Source organism: Pan troglodytes, chromosome 22 (genome assembly GCF_028858775.2).
Source record: "Pan troglodytes isolate AG18354 chromosome 22, NHGRI_mPanTro3-v2.0_pri, whole genome shotgun sequence".
In the NCBI taxonomy this organism is placed as follows: domain Eukaryota; kingdom Metazoa; phylum Chordata; class Mammalia; order Primates; family Hominidae; genus Pan; species Pan troglodytes.
Window position 1 is genome coordinate 38837153 of NC_072420.2, and position 20764 is coordinate 38857916.

Consider the following 20764-nt stretch of genomic DNA (forward strand, 5'->3'; position numbering starts at 1 on the left):
CTCGGTGATGAGCCCTGTTTCCTAACAGTGTGAGGTTAATGAACCTCCTTATTTTTGGCAGGGTGAGGAAGTGGCAAGCAGAAAAACCTATCAAAGGGAGCCCAGTTCCAAGGCTTTAATTGCTTAGGTGACTATTAAGAAAAGAGCCCCCTTCTTTCACAGCAGAAGGATACAGTTCTCTGTTCCCAAATCTGGCAGCTATTCCTCAATTATAGAAAGAAGAAGGAAATTAAAATGTGATGGATTAAATAAGAGGGTGAACCGGTACTTATTTCCTAACTAGAAATTACCATTTTTGTGCTTTTAAATTGATAATTATCAGCACCATACTTTATTCACTTTTGTCATAAGGTCCTTCCTTTTAATTAAAATTGAGATGCTTCACATTTCTTGCGTTCCCTTAAGAAAATCTTTCAAGTGTTTAAGTCCCTGATATTGGAAAGCTTTAATTACAGCATAGAAAAAGAAAAGTGGAAGGAGCTGGGGCGGGGGGATGTGTCCCTTCATTTCCCGTGAACATGTGTCCCTTCATTTCCCGTGAACATGATCACACTGGGAACTCAGGGAGGTCCAGTGCATTTGTCAACTTGCCAAACATTATGTTAATTAAAGGCCAGAAAGTATCCCTGGGGGGTGGATACACTTGAGCTCATTTCCAATCATTTTACCTGCTCTGCCTCATTTCAGAGCCCAGTCAGATCATTACCAGACTTCTCACATTGTCCTAAAAAAATGCATTAAAATTAAGTCACAACAGACATCCAGGTTTGCACCTGTATCTCACACCTGTGAGGAACGCTTTTATATTGAAATAAGACAACGTTCTCCAGAGAAACAGAATATATATATATATGTATGTATTACCACACACGCATATATATGTATGTATACATATATGTATATATACACATTTTAAATTTTATTAAAAATTTTAAATATATTTATTTTAAGAAATTGTCTTGTGTGATTGTAGGGGCCGGCAAGTTCAAAATCTGTAAGTCAGGTCAGCAGGCTGAAAACTTAGGCAGAAGTTAATACTACTGTCTTGAGGCAGAATTTGTTTTTTTTGTTTGTTTGTTTTGTTTTTTTTTCAGGAAACCTCAGTTTTTGCTCTGAAGGCCTTCAGCTGACTGAATGAGGGCCATGCACATGATCCAGTTATCAAGGAGAATCTCTTTACTTAAAGTCAGCCGAGTAAATTGTCTAAAAAATACCTCCACAGCACCTAGATGAGTTTGATGACATAACTGTGTATTATATAGCCTAGCCAAGTTAATACATAAAACTCATCATCACAGGCATCAAGCTCAAATGTTAGGGTTTGCAGTGGACTAATGCATACTTAAGTACCTAGATGACACCCAGAAGGGACAAAAGCCCTGAGCTTCCCCACTCAGCATGCTGCCACCTCCATACCCATGTTGACTCTCTTTCTGTTTTCAGGTTGTAACCCACGTATTCTGGTTCTGACCTGCTCTATTTTCTCTTTATCCTCCTGGAGCAGGAGTGAAGTAGCAAGTATGTTGAGTCATAGGACAGATTTCACTATTCCTTGAATGCCGACAGAACTCAAAGTCTTATGTCTCATGATTTTCCACTTGATTTCCATTTTTATGCTTTGGGTAATGAGGTTTAACTTGCCTCTCCATTGGGAATACAGATTCCTGGAAGGTAGAGAATATTTCATCTTATTTTCTGTGTATAGAGTTCATAGTTAGGTTTCAGGTGATACTCAGAAAATACATTCAGAATTTTAGAGATGTATGGAGTTGTGAAACTAGCAAAATATTAATCATTCTTTTGACACAGAGCCTCACTTTGTCACCCAGGCTGGAGTGCAGTAGCATGATCTCCACTCACTGCACCCTCCGCCTCCCAGGTTCAAGTGATTCTCCTGCCTCAGCCTCCTGAGTAGCTGGGATTATGGGTGCCTGCCACCACGCTTGACCAATTTTTGTATTTGTAGTAGAGATGGGGTTTGCCATGTTGGCCAGGCTGGTCTTGAACTCCTGACCTCAAGTGATCCACTCACCTTGGCCTCCAAAAATGCTGGGATTACAGGCCTGAGCCACAACACTCTGCCTAATCATTCATTTTAAGTGATTAAATCATCCATTCATCTACTTTTAGTACATCCTACATCCTTTTTCCTTCCTTCCTTCCTTCTTTTCATCCATCCATCCATCCATCGATTATTAATTCAATAAATATTTACTGTTTTCCTTCTTTTGAGAGGTGTATGACCTAAACTAAGAGGTATGGAGGTTAAATGACTTGTGGAAAATTAAAATGTTTGCAATAAAAATACATGATTCCGGACAACATATCTCATTTTATTTACTTCTAATATTGATATCAGATTGGTTCTCCTGCCTCTGAGTCTCAGTTGAGATCAGAAAGCGGTGATAACAGCTCATTGGGAATTGGCCATTTGCAACCAAAGTTTGTGATATAGTTGGGACAACTAACTGAATAACTGGGTCACAATAGGAGACATCTTAAATTACTAAAGCTACATGATTTTGGAAAGTCTGGTTTCATTTATTTAACTAAACTACCAGTAATACCTTATGTTTCCAACTTTGGTTTTTGTCAGTTGAGATCTGGCTTAATATCCCTCATGGAAAAGATGGACAATTTAGGCAAAAAGTATTTATAAAGATAAAGTTTAGGCAGGGCACAGTGGCCACGCCTGTAATCCCAGCACTTTGGGAGGCTGAGGCAGGCAGTTCACGAGGTCAGGAGTTCAAGATCAATCTGGCCAACATAGTGAAACCCCACCTCTACTAAAAATACAAAAAATTAGCTGGGTGTGGTGGTGTGCACCTGTAATCCCAGCTACTCGGGAGGCTGAGGCAGGAGAATCACGTGAACCCAAGAGGCGGAGTTACAGTGAGCTGAGATAGCACCATTGTACTCCAGCCCGGGCAACAGTGTGAGACTCTGTCTCAAAAAATAAACAAACAAACAAACAAACAAACAAACAAATAAAGTTTAAAGAAGAAGTGTATATTTATGTATTATTTAATTAACACATGCACCAACCGTACAACTGCCTTCAGAAAGTACCTTTCTGACAAAATTAGAATAAAGGAGACATAGTGGGTAGGGAGGAGAGGGGTTAGGTGGGTAAATTTAGGCTGTGCCAAATAAAAATGGGGCCCCTAGGAGTGGGGTGCCTAGGACTAGCATTGGCAGAAACCACTGGAGCCTCGAGCCAGCATCCTTTTGCTGAGGCCTCTGCATAGTTGATAGAGCAGTCCCAAAGATGTAAATGGAGCAATTAAATATCATTCAATTTATAGTGCTCTTGGCAAGAAAAAGATCTTTCAGAATTCTTCATCTGCCCTAGGCAAACCTTTAGAGGCTCTCCTCTTGCTTATTCACACTTGTGGCAATTTTCCAAGAAGAAATTCCTCTAAAAAGAGTCTATTTTTTAATCCAAATTGAGCAAATGGGGAAGTAGTCTAGGATGATGGTAGGAGTTGAAATTCTGGTGTCAGACTGCCAGAGTGCAAAAACCTGGCCCAGGCCTCCCTCCTATCTACTAAGCAGGAAGGGGGAGGATGTGAAGAGGTGGTGGTAGGGGGTTGGTTTACCTTGGCTAAGCTGCTCCTCTGAGCTTCCACATTCCCACTTGTAAAATAGAGTAATAACAGTCCTTACTTGGCAAAGTGGTTAGAAGGACTAGATGAGCCACTTCTGAAGAAGTGCTCAGTGCATAGTAAGCAAGAGAAATGCTAACTGTTGTTCACATGTGTACAGTGAATGGGACTATTACATGACCATCACATCAATGATAATTACATTTCCATTATTTTTCCTTTTAACTCATAATACCTTTGGGTATTTAGCTGGAATGCAGCATATTTTACTAAATAGATACAGTAGAATGCTCCATTTAATAATGATATCTACTTTGTTTTCTTGTCCTCAAATCAAAGGGACCCGAGTGCAGTGGTCCAGCTATTCAGGAGGCTGAGGTAGGAGGATAGTTTGAGCCCAGGAATTTGAGGTTAGCCTGGGCAATATAGCAAGACCCCATCTCTAAAAAAAATCAAATGGAGAAAACTATTGGTCCATATTCTGTGTTATAGACAAGATACAAAAGACAAACTCAGATTAATGCAAGTTAACCAACTCTATAAAAATTCATAGAATTTTATTATTATTTAAACTGCCTTTTCTACCACTGCTATATTTGTTGACTCTGCCTAGGCATGCTTTAAAAATTCCATAAACAGCTCACGCCTGTAATCCCAGCATTTTGGGAGGCCGAGGTGGGCGGATCACGAGGTCAGGAGATCAAGACCACGGTGAAACCGCGTCTCTACTAAAAATACAAAAATAAGCCAGGCGTGGTGGCAGGCACCTGTAGTTTCAGCTACTCAGGAGGCTGAGGCAGGAGAATGGTGTGAATCCAGGAGGCGGAGCTTGCAGTGAGCCGAGATCGTGCCCCTGCACTCCAGCTTGGGCAACAGAGTGAGACTCCGTCTCAAAAAAAAAAAAAAAAATTCCATAAACATGTAAAAGTATATTCATTACTAGATATCCATCAACATTGGGAGAGAATCTAAAGCAACTTATCCCCCATTCTTTTACCCAGCTGTATTTTCTGCTAAGCCACCTATCTCAATCTGAGATTATATTACACATTTAAAATTTTCTGGTTTATCATCCCTTCCTAAAATGCATACCTGAGGAGGGTGGGGACTCATTTGGTCTTGCTTACCAGTGAGCCTCTGGTGGTCTGATAACACTCCATAAATACATGTAGAATGAATGTCAAGTAAATAAATTCAGAAAATGGGCATTTATGTTTCTAAGTTGAATATGTATTCACAATTTCAGTTAATACCCACTTGCTTTTATTATTTATCTTGTGAGATATGACATTTCCAATGCAAGCCTTGCCCTACTGAAACCATCATTTGCTGAATGTGTAATTTTCATCAAACTGTACTTTAATATTAATCAAAATGAAAAGAATCCTCTTCTAAATATTTGTTGACCTTGAGCTTATATCATGTTTGCATAATGAGATTTAAGTAGAACATACTTTAAGGTGCACAGAGATATTTTTTCATATTCTATGTTACAGACAAGACACAAAAGATAAACTCAGATTAATCCAAGAAACAAAAATAAAAAAATGAAAGATCAAGAAAAAGCTGTTTTTTTTAAAAAGATTAACAAAATGCACAAGCGCTTGGTGTGATTATCCCAGAAAAAAAATAGGACATAAAGAAATAATATTAAGAATGAAAAAAGTTATCTAATACAGGATTAGTAAAGATTTTTAATATCACAAGAGAACATAATTTTGATAAATTTAAATCTTAGTTTAGACAATTTTCTAGCAATTATAATTTTACAAAACTAACTCAAGAAGAAATAAAAATGTGAATAAACTACTAATTGTCAAAATATTATATACAAACTCGTTCTAAGCCTAGAAAAAAAGCTGGGAGAAGTCCTCAACTTATTCTATATGGTTAATATAACCTAGATACCAAAGTTTAAATCTCTTTTTTTGAATTATATGAATTTTATGAAAAATTCTAAATAAAGCATTCATAAATTGAATATTTTAAAACCCCAGATACATCATGACTCAGGAATGAGGCTTGACTTGACACAGAAGAATCTACTAATGCAATTCACTACATTAATAGAGAAATGTAGAGACACCATATGATCACCTCAAAAAGTGCCAAAAAGGCAATAAAATTCAATAGTTATGGCTTGTAAAAACCGGAAGTAAACTAAAAACAGATGGAGACTTTTTCGTCTGATAAAGGATATCCACCAAAAACAAAAATAAAAACAAACATAAAACAAGTAAACACCTACAAATCTACTGTGAATTTCTCCCTCTGTGGCTACAGATGAGTAAGTGCAGGGTCTTTGGCAGCTAATAGATCTGCAGGAGCCCTTGTCCTTTTATAGGACTTAGAACTTTAAGTACAAAAGTTCCAAATAAGTTTGACGGAACAAATAGGCACCAGCTTGGGCAAAAAAAAAAAAAACAAAAAAACTGAGCCTTCATCACAACCATCTTGGATTACTGAGCAGGAATCCTATACAAGATAATTTTTTTTAAAAAGATAAAACAACAACTCATATAATGTTTAAATAAACACATATTAAAGATTTAACCCATTCATTAATGAGGGAACCAAGATCTTACAGTCAATTCAAAGAAGAATTCAAAACACATAGGCACACACATACGAAATAAGAAATGCTGAAATAAATTTATAAATAAATGCAAAATTAGTCAATATTTCCAGGGCAATTGTGAACTACATCTCCACTGGGTACAATTTGTTTGAGTTTTTATCGGCAGGAACCAGTTGGATGACAGTTTTTGTGGAGGTGTGAAGTAGCTCAAAGACAGCAAAAGGCAGAGCCCATGCAGAAGGTACCACCCCACCATCCACTTGCCCATTTTAACATCTTTCACAATTTCTGTTAACAGTTTAAATTATATTTTGATGTTGATCTCTTTTAAATACTTGATTAGGGAATAATTTTCTTTATTCTCTGATGTTGCTGATGCTCGGCTTAATAAAGAGTTTTTATTTTCTTATTTCTCTTTAAAACATGAAATCAGTGGAGCCATATGCCAATGTCAGTTAGATATGTCTATGGAAAGTCAGACCACACTCCTGTTGGGCCCCAGCTGGCTTACCTCAATTGCTAGCAAAATGCTTGCAAGGAAAATGTGGAGACAGCCTAAGCTACAGAAACCATCTTGCTTTTTTTCTGATAACATAAGTTTTCAAAGCAATATTTAAACAAAAGACAACATGTTTTTTCCCCAAGTAAATATCTACAGCCTTCCTCCCAGCCTGTCTTACTCCCAAATCATGTCCTTGTTATTTGCAGGTATCCAAATGTCTGCATGTGGGAGCATTCCTTGTGGATTAGGGTGTTAGTGTCTAGGAGTCTCCTCTTTTATGAAATGCAAACATTCTTTGAGCACAATCGCAACATCAGCTGTGATATTTACCTAAATGTTTCCCAAGGATAAGTGGCTTACGTCAGAGCCCTGAGGCTACAGGATGTAGGGTTTGACCAGCAAGAGATTTGAGGGCAGGTAGGTATCCCATGAGAAAAAAAGTATCAGAGACACAACAGCATTATCCCAGGACATGAGGTCCTGGAGGTTAGAGGCAGCCCACAAGAAAGCAGTGATCCCAAAAAGAGACAGGAAGGTGCTAAGGACAAAACTCATCTTTGTGTCTACTCCCAGGCTGATCCGTGATTACCAAAATGATCCAGTCCACAATTTCCAATGCTGAAGACAGAGGAAAGATTTGGGGCTGAGAGTGATCTATGTTGTTTGTTTATATACAAGACATTAGGTACCCTGGGCCATTGACCTCATAGAGAACAGGCAGCATTTGTTGTCTGCCAACTCTGGATTCTGCAGGCATCAAAGGATTAGACTCTCATAATGAAATCAGCCCTTTAAGCTACTCGGAAGACTTACGATAGGGATCACTACCCAGATTAATTTGCTACCAAATAGAGAATGAGAGGCCAAGATAAACAAAAGAGAGCAGCCAGCTGGTAGGGTTTGAAAAAAAAATGCAAGCCATTCATTTTCCTTTTGTTCTTGTATTTCCAATTGAATTATGATGGCTCATCTTTTCTAACCTGATATGAGCTGAATTTTTTATGATTTAAATTTGCTCATTATATTTCTATTGCAGAGTGGTTCTCTGAAGAACGAGCCTGTTGCTGGCTGTCAGGGTGTCATGACGGTATTGCGCAAATCCTCAAGGCAGCTTTCCAGGGCTGCTGTCAGCCTGGCTCATGCCCTTTAGCCACTGGGCAGTAAATGAGGATCTCTAGGACTGAATACATAATTTGAGGGGTTCTGTGCAAAATGAAAATGCAAGGTACCTTGTAAAAAATAAGACTTTCATCAGAGCAACAGGGAGCTTCTGGGTCCAGGCCTCAGGCCACACACCCATGAAGTTGACCCTGGGGGTCTCAGTGATGGGATAAGCAAATCCTTTCCCACAGCAATTACATAAACTGTCTTGCCAGGGACTGAAGGCTTACAACTTGGGAGTCAGATACACTTTGTAGCTCAGAAAGCTGACTTTAATAAAAGTAGTGTACCTAGAAGACAGCTGTTTATTTGTAGAGGTGGCTTGATATGTTTTGAATTTGTGTCCCTACCCAAATATCATGTCAAATTGTCATCCCTAATGTTGGAGGAGGGGCCTGGTGAGAGGTGATTGGATCACAGGGAGGGACTTCCCCTTGCTTTTCTCTCAATAATGAGTTCTCACAAGATCTGGTTCTTCAAAAGTGTGTGGCACCTCCCCTACTCTCTCTTTCTCCTTCTCCGGCCATGCAAGACATATCTGCTTCTCCTTCACCTTCCACTATGATTGTAAGTTCCCTGAGGCCTCCCCTACTCTCTTTTTCTCCTTCTCCGGCCATGCAAGACATATCTGCTTCTCCTTCACCTTCCACTATGATTGTAAGTTCCCTGAGGCCTCCCCAGCCATGCTTCTTATACAGCCTGTGGAACTGTGAATCAACTAAACCTCTTTTCTTTATAAATTACCTAGTCCCAGTTAGTTCTTTATAGCAATGCGAGAATGGACTAATACATGGCTTTACCTTAGATTTCTTGGAATCTGTAAGTTGATCCAAATTGCTTGATGAATGCATTCTCTAGGGATCCATGTGAATCTCTCTTTGAGAAGATTTTTCTCTTGTGGCTTCACTTAGAGTCTATCTACCTTTACATAGGTGCATTTATATTGAGGTGATTGATTATTTGGGTAACAGCTCCATGTATACTATGATATTTATAGGGGCCCCATTTGTATTAGGGTTTGTAATTCTGTCAGCATGAAGCAATCATTTCAACGGACAATATTTAATTTTTAATGTAGGATTTATCTAACCAGATTCTGCAGAGGTGTTCTTGGGGTGCCCCAGTGCTCAAGTTAGGTCTAAGTCAGGTTCGAATCAAAGGTTTTGAGGTCTTAGTGATTAATAAGTTCTGTGCCCCTTCTAATGACCGTATGTAAGTCCAAATGCCATATGCAAATCAAATCTTTGAAGGAATTGATAGAAAATGGCAATCTTCATTCAGATAAGGTTTAGCCTAGTGGTCAAAAAAAAATTCCAAATAACCAAATATTGAGGAATAATAATGTAGCAACAACAACAGTTTTGAGTACTCACAGCATGACAGATACTTTTGGTGTATTTTTCCAGTCCTGTGAGATAGGTCCTTGTTGATCCTCCATTTTGCAGATGAGAAAAATGAAGCAAGAAGGATTCAGTAACTCACCCACATCTCCAGGCAGCAGGAGGCAGAAGTCAAATTTAATTCCCCAGAATCTGACTCTAAAGCAAGTGCTTTACCCTCTCAATTTCATTTCTCTACACACTTGTGCTGGAAAATGCATGAAAGTTTGCATGATTTCAAACTTTCACATGAGCATGAAGATCAGAATTTATGGGGATATGATTGTTTTAAATTGTAGGTTTTATTATTTTTCAGGCATAGTGAGTTCAGCAGATCAGGAGATGACTGCCATTGAAAGGATGGTTTATTACTCACAGTTCCCAAGAGCAGGAGGCAGCCACACCATACAGGGCCTTTTGGGGAAGTGCCAGGATTGGTCAGGAAGCAGAGGGGCTGGGAGGAAAACATGGACAAGAGCATTTATTACAGTTTCTGTGAGAAGGAACAGGTGAGGCAGGATAGACAGACTTAGGATTGTCTGGTTTAATAATTCCAAAGGGCTCTGGGCTGCAGGGGCTGTCTCTCATTGCCTGGTACCTGGCCATGGGATGATTTGGGCAGGTGAATGGTGGGGGAGGCTTGTGAGAATCTGATAAAGAAGGTCTTTGGGGCATGGGCTCTGGGTTAGTTGGTTTGCATCTGGAAGACACCCTTGTAGGCAAATAATTTACTATCTTTAGAAATTAGCTCTCCCTGGGAGGGGCAGTCTCTCCAGGGTCAGCAAGCCCCCAGATGTCAAAGCTTCAGAATTAGAAGATATGCTTAATGCATTGACCTGGAAGACCTGGGCTGACAAGAGGGACAGGGACTGCTGCCTGGTCTAAAGAGTCACCTCTTAGGACCAGTGTCCTCCCCTTTGTTAAAAGAAGACAAAGAGTCCTTGAAGAATGATCATAAAAAGATGATGCCAAAGTGTCTTGGGGAGACAGCCACATTTTTCAGAGCTGTAGCCACATGTCTCAAAGATGTAGACTTGTGGGTAAATGGTACTTGAAGCAGAAAGCAAATGTGACACTTAGTGATTGTAAGTAATCAAGATGACACTTCTTGGTAATTAGGCAGAGACGATAAGTAATTTTTTAAAAGTTTCAGATGCCTATTGCTTTTGATTTTCTCTCCTCTCTTTGTTAGTCTCCTAATGTCAATAAGTAGAATTCATGCCAATGACACCTAACATCAGTCCTTTCTCCCTGGCCCAGCAAATAAACAAAAACACAGAGGAGGCTGCCTGGAGAACTGAGTGTTGCCTCTCACCTGCAGCACACAGGACAAGCTGGGTTCTTCGGGCTCCACATTAGGGGTCTCTTTCAACCAGTACCCAGATCCCAGCCCACCTTCTCTTGGCTGAGTTCTGGAGCAGACTTCCAAGTGCTCTTTTATTTCTGTTTGGAATCTGGGAGTCTTGGTGGTTGAAGACATAAGGCACCAAGATATCTGGGCTTGGAGGGGAGGATTCTAGAGTTCTAAGCAGGGGCACTAAGCTCTAGCATTGAGAAGTAGAAATGGAAGAGAGGAGAGGGACGAGTATTGTGAACAAAAAGTTGGGGCGGCTGGGTTTTGTACACCCAGAGGTTCTCAATGAATGAGTCTCCATCAGCCCCTGAGGCTTCCTCTCTCTCAAGGGGCAGGAGAATACCTGGAGGAAGTGGGGTAAAGAGGTCATGGAGATTAGCAGTTTTTCACCCTTTGAAAGTGTTAGGCCATGTGATGGAGCCTCCAGACCCAGAATCTCATTTAGTCCTTATACAACCTGAAAAAGTCTTCCAAAACCTTAGGGGCAAACACATCCCATCTCTTTCATTTTCCCCCCCAATGAAAATGGGTTTATCCTTTAAGGGCACTCTTATTTGGAGGTCCAGTACTCCCCCCTTTGATGTTCTCTCCTCCTCAAATTGTCCACAAACCTAGAGGGCTGATGTGGTCCAAATGGACCCAGGTTTAATCAAACTGTCTCCCCAATGAAAGCTAAGCTTCAGTTGGTGCTCGCTGCCACATGGCTTGAGCTGAGTGCTGGTCCTTTCCACCTGAAAGATACTGCCGGGCAGCTGCTGACCCAAGCTCTTTCCCAAGACATTGTTTTTTTTTAAGAGTGGCCAATGATACTCACTTGGAGCTAAACTCAGCTAATAGGATGCCATGATCTGAGGGCCTCTGCCTTTAGAGCTCAACCACTAGAACAAAAGGTCTCTCCCTACCCCCTCCTTCTAAGGGTGGACTCCTTGCTACTAGCAGGGAGCCAGACAGTCTTCTTAGACGTTCCCCTGAAAGTAAAGCTGCTACCTGCTCACCCTTAGGCAGCTACACCTGATTCCAAGCTCTTTCAGTATCTTGAAATTGCTCGATTCTCTTTCTTTTTCATTTCTCAATATATTTTATTTTTAGAGCAGTTTATGTTCACAGCAAAATTGAGAAGAAAGTACAGAAAGTTTCCACACACCCCCAGTCTCCATACATGATGGCATCACCCTAGTCAGCAGTCCACACCAGAGTGGTACATTTGTTACAAATGATGAATCCGCATTGACAACTTATAATCACCCAAAGCCCATAGTCTAAGTTAGGGTCACTCTCAGTGCCATATATTTTATGTGATTTGACTATATGTAATGACGGGTATCCACAGAGATACCTGTATGACAGAGTGCCATACAGAACAGTTTCACTGCACTGAGAATCCTCTGGGATCCTCCCATTAATCACTCCCTCCCACCAACCTCTTTTCATTGTTTCCATAGTTGTGCCCTTTTACAGAATGCCAGACCATTATAATAACACAGTATGGAGCCTTTTTAGATTGGCATCTTTCTGAGTTTTGGAAATTATGTAAAAACCTGCTCTACATGTCCCTGAGAAGGTTTTGATTGGATATAAGTTTTCAACTTGCTTGTGAAAATACCAAGAAGTATCCTTGATGAATTGTATGGTAGGAATCTGTTTAGTTTTGTAAGTAACAGCCAAATTGTCTTCTGAAGTGCTAGTAATATTTTTCATAATCACCAGCAATGAATGAGAGTTCCTGCTGCCCCACATCCTCACCAGCATTTGGTGTTGTCAGGGTTTTATATCTTGTCTGTTCTAATAAAAGTGTAGTGCCATCTCATTGTTGCTTTGACTTGCAGTTTCCTGATGACATATGATGTTGAGAGTTTTTTCATATGCTCATTTGCCATCTTTATATCTTTTTTGACAGAGTGTCTGTTCAGGCCTTTTGCCCATTCTTTAATAGGTTGTTCATTTTTTTGTTGTTGTTGAGTTGCAAGTATTCTTTGAATATCTTGAATAATATTTCTTTCCAGATATGTACTGTGAAAATATTTTTCTTCCAGTCCATGGCTTGTCTTCTCATTCTCTTGACAATGTCTCTCACAGAATTTTGGGTCTTTTTTGTTTGTTTTTAAATTTCAATGAAGGTCAGCATATTACCACTGTATTCATGGTGAATTAGATTTTCTCCTGTCTTCTTCTAGGGGTTTTATAGTTTTGTGTTTACATTTAGGTCTGTGACCCATTATGAGTTAATTTTTGAAAGGGGTGTAAGGGCTAGGCCTATAGTCATTTTTTTTTTCTTGCATGTGGATGTTTAGTTGTAACAGCACCATTTCTTGAACAGATTATCTTTTCTCCATTGTACTGCCTTTGATTCTTTGTAAAAAATCATCAGTTAACTATATTTGTGTAGATCTATATCTGAGGTCTGTATTTTGTTCCTTTGATCTATTTCCCTATTGTTTTGCCAATACAACACTCTCCTGATGATTATGGCATTGTAACAAGTATGGAAGGTGAATAATATCAGTCCTTTCACTCTGTTATTCTTTAATATTGTATTGATTATTTTGAGTCTTTTTCTCCTCATATAAACTTTAGAAGCAGTTTATCAAAATCCACAAAATAATTTCCTGGGGTTTAGATTGGGATTGTGTTGAGTCTATAGGTCAACTTGGACAAAAATGGCATCTTGACAATATTGAGTCTTTATAGAAATAAAAATAAAATATTTCTCCATTTATTTAGCTGTTTGATTTCTTTCATCAGAATTTTGTTTTTTTTGTCTTGTACTTATTTTGTTAGATTTATAAGTATTTCATTTCAGAAAGTGCTAATTTTAATGGAAAACAATTTATTTTTAATTAAAATTCATTTTTAATTATAATTTAATTTATAGGAAAACAGTTTAATTTTGTTAACCTTATATCCTGTACCTTATTATAATCACTAGTTTCAGAAATTATTTTTGGTTATTTTGGATTTTCTACATAGACAACACTGTCATTTGTGAAAAAGAGCAGCCTATTTCATTCTTCACAAGCAATATATCCCCTTTTCTCATATTACTGCATTAAGACTCCCAGTAAAATGTTGAGAAGGGGTGCTGATAGAGAACATCCTTGCCTTGGTCTCGACGTTAGCAGGGTAATTTCTAGTTTCTCACCATGTTGGTTATGATGGTAGCTCTACATTTTTTAATAATATTCATTATCAAGTTAAGGAAATTCTCCTGTATTCCTTATTGAGCTGGTTTTTACCATGAAAGGGTATTCGATTTTCTCAAGTGCTTTCCTGTCTATTGATAGGGTCATGCTATTTTTCTTCTTCATATATAGGATGGATTGCATTACTTTCTTTTTATTTGTTCATTTATTTATTTTCTTTTCAACTTATTTTTGGTTGAAAGGGCACATGTAACAGGTTTGTTACATGGGTAAATTGTGTGTCTTGGGGGCTTTGTGTACAGATAATTTTGTCACCCAGGTGATCAGCCTAATACCTGATAGATAGTTTTTCAATCCTCACCATCCTCCCACTCTCAACGGTGGACTGGATAAAGAAAATGTGGTACATATACACCATGGAATACTATACAGTTGTTACAAAATGAGATCATGTCCTTTGCAGCAACATAGATAGAGCTGGAGGTCATAATGCTAAGTGAATTAATGCAGGAATAGAAACTAAATAAATACTTCATGCTCTCACTTATAAGTGGGAGCTAAACAGTAAGTACACAGGGACACAAAGAAGGGAACGATAGACACTGGGGTCTACTCTCTTAAGAAAAGGCAAGATGACATTCCAGTGTCCACCTGGCTAGAACAGAAAAAGGAAAAAAAAAAAAGAACATTGACTCATTCCCAGGGCATCTTCCTACACTTAGATTCTGAAAGATACTATTCTTTCCATCACTCCTTTCCTTTCTACTCTTAGCACAAATATCCTTAAACAGAATTTTAGAGCCGAAGTCAAAGTCATTTTGTTCCACATACATACCCCAACATCTGCTACTTGTTCTCTTGATACTTAAATTCACTTAACAGGAGATCTGGCCTTTTTTCCCCCAAGCTTTAATTAATGGTTAAATCTTCTGAAAGGCTAGCAGAAGTAATCTGTTAGTGCAATTGGGTTTCACTCCTAATTCTTAGTGTCATTCTACAGTTCTTTCTCAAGCCGTGACCTGTGATCACCATGATCAGGGATTGGCAAACTACAGCTCATGGGTCAAACTCAGTGAGCTTCTTGTTTTGTACGAGCTGTGAGTGTCCACAAAAGTTTTATTGAAACATAGCCATGCTTCTTCCTTGTCCCTATTTTCAAAGACCAGTTTTGTTCTATGACAGCAGAGTTGAGTAGTTGCGACAGAGACTGTATTTCCTGCAAAATCTAAAATATTTACTCTCTGACTCTTTACCAAAAAAACCCCCAAAAAACAAAAAAAAAATTGCTAACTCCTGGTCTAGGTAGTGTGAGGTTCAGTTTCTGGCTCCAGCACTCACTATTGGGGAGGCATTAAGCCAGTGCCATTCTCCTAGGAAGTGCTCCACATAGCAGCTATTGGCACACAAGTCATGTGGAGATGGGGAATCCTAAGGAAAAGAACGATCAACTTTGGATAAACTTATTGAACTTTTAAATTCTGACAGTATCCTGCTTATATAATTTCTGCACATATGGAATCTGCATCCTGAGTTTTTTTCTATCCAGTTCATGTTTGTACAAGTATCTTATATGTGCAGATGATGAAACAGTGCCTTTAAGCAAATGCCTTTAAGCAATGCCTTTAAACAATGCCTTGAGCAAAATGATGTATTTGAGTGAGTTTATTGTCAGTATTACCAAGCACAATGTTTGACTCCTGCTTTGGTAATGTCAGGAAGTGTGGCAGATGGTGGGGAGACGAGAGGAGTCATTCAGGAAGAAGCCAGGAGCTCCCAGGATAAAAGAAGCAATTAAAATGCAACCCTTGGATGGGCTCAAATGCAGTCTGCCTCCTCTTCCTTATCACGGGCCAGATCCAGTCTTTCTTAATTGAAGGGGTCAAGCTAAAGTTCTTATCAACAAAAGTGATGTTGCTTAGGAAAGTCATATTCCTTAGCTAATTTTAGGTGCTGTTTTGTGCTTCCTGTGTTACCAACCTTCTAAACAGTAAATAAGAGAACATTGCTGTCTATAAAAAAATCTTTTAGTTGTAGTGCCAACTTACAAAAGAATTGACAAAAAGGAGTGGAAGTTCTTTTAAGTCCTTGCCAGGCTGCAGAGCAGAGCTAGAAGAACATAAAGTCTTAATCCTTTCCCTGCTCTTTACCTTGGGGGTGGTGGATGTTTTTCAGGGCTCTGTGAGGGGCTGGCGTGGTGTTTGGTCATGCTGACTGGGGAGCCAGATGATCTATCTGAGCTCTGGTGTTGGCTTTGCCATGTATTCTGAACCGTCGAATCAACCCCTATTCCAGGATGGTTGATTTTATGTGTCAACTTGGAGACATTTTGGGATGAAATTAACGTTTAAATTGATACACTAAGTAAAGTGCATTGCTCTTCATAATGTGGATGGGCTTCATCTAATCAGTTGAAGGCCTGAGTACAACAAAAAGACCAGCTTCCCCGAGCAAGAGGAAATTCTTCAGCAATTGCCTTCAAGAGTTCATCTGCACCATTGGCTCTCCTGGGTCTCCAGCCTGCTGGTCCACACTGGGACTTGGACTTGCCAGCCTCAATAATCATATGAGCCAATTCTTTATAATAAATTTATTTAAATACACACACACACGCGCACACACACACACACACACACGCATATGCACATTTGATTTCTCTGGAGAATCCTGACAAATTTAATTCTATGAATAGAGTAAAAGTCTCTGTTAACTTATAATAAAGTTCCTGTTCATTTTAAAATAAAAAACGGTACTATTGGCTCCTGGTTGAGTCCTTGACCATCATATGCACACATGCTTTAACCCCAGACAGACAGCTTCATTCTTCTTTCTTGCACAGGCAAAACGGCTTCTCATCTTTGGAGTAGTCGAGAGTCTAGGTGCTGGATCCAGACTCCCTAGGTTCAAATCCGAGCTCTATCACTTGGTAGCTTTGTGACCTTGGGTAAACCACTTACCTACTCTAGGCCTCAATTCCCTCATCTGTAAAATGGCAAAATAAGAATACTCACCGCATAGGATTATTGTGAAAAGTAATGACTTAATGCAAGTAAAGCGCTTAACAAATTATCTGGCACTCAGTAAATGCTTGTCCCACTTAGAAAAGACCTGGTTTGTCTGCAGTGATGAAACATCAGTCTGCTGAGAACTTGGCTAGAAATGCTTAAGTAGTTGAGTGGAGCCTTAAAAGAAGCAAGTAAAAAAAAAAAAAAATTCTACTATGTGCCTGAAGGAGGGAGAAATGAAATCCTTGGCAAATAGAATGAATAATTTCCCCAGTTACTATTATTAATATGTATTATGTGGCTAGCTTCACCTTGTTTTCTTGCTCAGGGAAAATAATTTCTTTGAATATTGGATTGATGCTTCTATCAAAAAGCATCTTCTCTGTCCTGTTTAACAGAGAAAACATGGTTCCCCTCCTCCAGTAGTTAAAGCCCTGAGCTGTGTCCTCCAGTGCCCAAGCAGATAGCATTTAGTATCTTGGGCTGTTATCAAGGAGCTTCTTTATAGAAGGAATTACACCTTCGGTGGTTGGGGGTGGGGGAAATAGTTAAAATGCAAATGTATCAGTATTTACTAGCTTTTGGAGCTCACGTCTCGCGCATTTCATTCTGAACTTTTTGCTCAATGCCTCTGAAATCACCCTTGCTAATTTAGGCCCCTCGGAAATAATTCCACCAAGGCAGAAAATTGGCAACCAAAGAAGTTTCACTGGCCTTTAGATCATTTTCTTTCTTAACTTGTAATTTTCCGTTGCTTTCTGTTCTCCATTAACTTTTCATTTGTCCATTATATTACATGTGTAGTGGCAACCTTGATTTTGATACATGATGTACATTCACTGAGCAAGGGGGTTGATCCATTATGTGGACCCCTTCTGGGAATATGTGGATTGTGTCTATCAATTTAAGAATGTTATATATGGAAACATAATGAGTATTATAAATAAGTTTTAAAAACCTATGCACACAGATAGTGAACTTCAGGGACATTTTAAATGAATTTTCCTTGTTTTTAGCTGAATACCCAATAAGAGTCTAGGTATATTATAGGTGAGTGATCTGTGCCCTTGATAACCTTGAAATTTGGAATTTTTGTACTGAATAAGATTCATGCTAAGCATTTAAGGGCAGTCTGTTGGATTCATGGCAAGTGTTATCTATTGGATTCATAAGATGGATCTTGGAGAACTTTTTATAAATAGATAATCCCATGTGCTATACCTGTGAGATTCCTAGAGCATAGAGATAATCGCTCTTTCATCATTGCCATTTATAAATGTGAAAAAAGTCTGAAAACTCAGTGAGGAGCCTTAAAGAACGTCTAGGCACCCAACTCTTGATGCATACAAGCTACCCAGTGTAAGAATGTGCATCTTATGAATACTGAATATTCAGCATTGGTTGAAAGGTGTGTGGGATAATCGTGTGATAGTGGGAGGAGGATGGCCTTTATTATTTGTAAATATGATATTTAATGCAACCCAAGTTTTAATTTTAAACCATTTCTCATTAGTGCATCTTCATATGAAATTTGAATAGTATGAAATCAATTATGTAGAGGAAAAGTACTTGACTATTGATAGGAAGAAGGAATGCTGTATTAGGAGTCAGGAGACATAGCTCAGTACTTACTCAATCTGTGACTTTCAACAAACAATTGTTCCCCTCTAAGCCTCAGTCTCCTGAGTTGTAAAATGAAAGAATGACACTGGATCCTGTTTCTAGGTTCCTTTGCACTTTCAAAATCTTTAAGAATCTTTTGTTGTTGTTGACAAAAGGATTTAAAGAGTAGGGACAAGTGACCATCCATAAGTGATGAAAAGAAAAGTTAACCCAAGAGATACATAAAGTGGGGACGCAGCAGAGTTAGAGTTGGAGAAACCAGGGAGTGAAGTCGAGGTGTGCCACATTCCCTCTAGATGACTCTTGAAGGGTTGGTTTCTCTTCTGTAAAACAGAGACCATAGCTCAGAGGTTTGTTATAAGGATTAAATGAGATAATGCATAAAACATGCTTCCAGGAATAAAGAATCATGGAAGTGAATAAGGAAGAAAGGAGATGGAGGAAGAGGAGGAAGAGAAAATGACTTAGAAAATGTGTGATTAACTAAGTAATTAATCCTTCTAAAACTTTCACATTCAACCAAAGCACATTTGTGCATACAACTCTCATTTGTCTACCTTGGAATAATCAATTTTGTGAGTTATTCACAGAAGATGAGTGAACTCAGCCAGGTTTTCTAATACTCTGCTGCCTTCTTGTTCACCTATTTTCTGACTAGGAGGCATGTAACTCAAGTTTTCATCAGCCTAAGCCCAACCACATTTTGGAGGCATGCCTGCATCACAAATTATCTTGGGCTTTCAAAAATCAAAAATAAACCACTTTACCAAAAATCAATCCCACTCCATCACTTTGGTTTCTCTGTGCCTTGTGCACCATTATTGGCATGAGGAGTTGTGAGCTAACCGTGCCACATTTTCAGGAGCCTTTGTGCCATTCTGTTTCAGCCCTTGACAGGTGCTCCTGCGGGGTTCTCAAGCTTTCCTTTTGATTTCCCCAGGATATTATCATTGTGGCTGGTCAAGGGAGGGGACATCCTGAGAAAATCAGCTAACAGTTCCTCCTGGAAAATCCAAGCTCTCTGATTAGAGGGGCAAGAAATCCAACTGATATGTATTTAAGCACTTTTATAGAATTCCCGCTATGTGCCAGGTGCACATAGTTCCTAGGTAATAGGATGCAGCAGCCAACTAGCTGACCAAGTCCTCTTGAAGCTAACATTTTAGTGGAGAATGTAGATAACCCCTCAAAAAATTAATAAAGAAGAAATAAAATTTTTGATAATGGGATGTATTATGAAGAAAAATAAAAGCAGGGGAAGGGGCAGTGAAAGTGATGGGGTGGTCTGGAAAGGTCGATCTGAGGAGGTGATTTTTGAGATCTGAATGCAGTGGGAGAACAAGCCATGGGGAGGGATAGAGAAAAAGCAATGGAGGCACAGAAAATATTAAATACACAGTGGGTGGAAACTAACAATTAACTTGGCCAGTGCAGCTGGAACAGGGTAATGGTTGAAGGACGGAGCCCATTCAGGTAGGCAAAGGTTGGAGTTTCAAGACCTTGTCAGCTAAAGTAAGGGGTTTGGATCTTATCAGAATTGAGATGGTAATCTATTGAATGGTTTTGAGTTGGAGAATGATGCAACTTATTTGCATATTAAAAAGATTACTCTGACTAACATATTGATAACAGACTGTCATGAGACCAGAGTGGAAGCTGGTTAGTAGATGACTGAAACTGTTTAGGAGAGAGAAGACCGTGCATTTCACTAGAGTAGTTATAGCAGGGGTAGTGTAGAATAATGGGATTCAGTACATATTTTGGAGAAAAATCCAGCCTGACTTTTCGCTGTGTTTATGTGGGACATAAAGGGAAAGAAGGAGTCAAGGATAACTGCTAGGTTTCTGTTTTTAGCGACTGGGTAAATGGTGGTGGTGTTAACTGAGGAGATGAGGTGCTGTATCAGTGAGGACTCATGCAGGAAAAAAGGAACCACTCCAGGTGTATTAAGTATGAAGTGGTTTAATAAAGGGAATTGAGTGCTTTCAAAAGCATTGGATTAGCTGAGGAAACACAAGTTAGAGAAGGTGCCCGGTAGTATTTAGTTCTGCTGTCACTGCTTGGGCCAGTGAATTCAGAAGTTGTTGCTACCACTCAGATGAGGAAAGTAAAGGAAACTAGTGCTGCCCTGCAGCACTGAGAAGAGTAACTGGAATGGATCACCCAGAAGCCACCGCAAAAACTCTTGTCTGCCAAAGTTTTCATGTCCTACATTGATGCATGGGGAAGAAGAGTATGTTCTGTGCTCTTTCATCTTTGAAATCTCTCACTAGTGCACCTCATTAGCAGAATATAGCTGCAACCAGAAACTGAAAGGCAGAAGAATCTGACAGATAAAGTTTGCAAAAGAAAGCATATAACACAGGACAGAGGAGAGCAATAGAATCTTGTAGGCTAAGGGACAGATAATAAAATATTTG

General features: G+C 39.2%; 1 protein-coding gene across 1 annotated transcript in view; it reads left to right on the top strand.

Moving 5' to 3' along the window:
- The window catches only part of LOC747480 (Down syndrome critical region protein 8), a 51334-nt gene that overhangs the window by 11369 nt on the left and 19201 nt on the right, over nt 1-20764 (top strand). The gene's annotated exons all lie outside the window — the stretch shown is intronic.